This window comes from Lactuca virosa, chromosome 2 (assembly GCF_052849685.1).
Source record: "Lactuca virosa cultivar CGN04683 chromosome 2, Lactuca_virosa_CGN04683_v6, whole genome shotgun sequence".
NCBI lineage: Eukaryota > Viridiplantae > Streptophyta > Magnoliopsida > Asterales > Asteraceae > Lactuca > Lactuca virosa.
Genome location: NC_136427.1, coordinates 94,277,032 through 94,278,299, shown reverse-complemented (window position 1 = coordinate 94,278,299; position 1,268 = coordinate 94,277,032).

Below are 1,268 nucleotides of genomic sequence, written 5' to 3'. Positions count from 1 at the left end.
GAGTTTTGATATGTCTAAGTCTCGATGGGTTTGATCAGAGACCTCTCGGACATATGTCTTCGTGTGTGATTGTGTAAGAACTTTATGGATGAAAAAGATTGGTGAAAGACACGAAAAGTACCTCTGTTATATTTGGACCAAACAGTAAACTCTTAATTCATTTTGAGAAGAGTCAGGTAGCTCAGAGACTAATGTGAATATAAGCCTGATTGGGAAGAAATTTTCGTATGAAATATTTCATTAAGGCTTTCGTATACACACATTGAGTCATTGGAGGCTTTGGACAACATGCAGCAGCATGCTTCTAGGGACAACTTAACTAGTTCAATTGAAGAAAAATTTATTGATTCATACGAAAAATGTACCTGACCCTAGTACTGCAATCATAATCCACTATGTGTCTTCAAGATTATCTGCAACAAAATACTAAAAAGAAAGAAAAATCAAAATATTTTTGATGTTTTGTGTTTTCGAAAATAAAGACAGAACAAACGAAAATCTTTTTGGATTTTTGAATTTTCGAAAATCAAATGACAAAACAAACGAAAATCTTTTTGGATTTTTGAATTTTCGAAAATTAAATGACAAAACAAGCGAAAATCTTTTTGGATTTTTGAATTTTCGAAAATTAAATGACAAAACAAACGAAAATCTTTTTGGATTTTTGAATGTTCGAAAATTAAATGACAAAACAAACGAAAATCTTTTTGGATTTTTGAATTTTCGAAAATAAAAAGTACTTGTTGCAAAAATGCGAAATTTTATCATCCCCTTGTAAGTGACAAATGTACGAATTCGAAGGGGTCGAAGCGTTGACTATGAACAGTAACCTCTGAATCAACCCTTAAAATAAGTAACAAATTTACGAATTCGAAGGGGTCGAAGCGTTGACTATGAACAGTAACCTATGAATGCTGACGAATATTGCTTTGTCTTTCAGTCAGCGCCTCTGAATCAGTCCTTATCATGCATCATTCTTCTTTTTCGCATGGAACAGAATTTCCATCGATCATTCCAAGTCCCTCTATAATTCTCACAAGGGATTTTTCATCTAAAGGTTTCGTGAAAATATCAGCTACTGATCAGTTGTTTTCACGAAATGTACTTCAATATTCCCATCCTCCACGTGATCCTTGATGAAATGATAACGAAGTGCTATATGTTTAGTCTTCGAATGCTGCACAGGATTATGACAAATTCTTATCGCACTTTGAGAATCACAATATAATGGAATCTTTTTCATATTTATTGCATAATCTCGTGAAGTT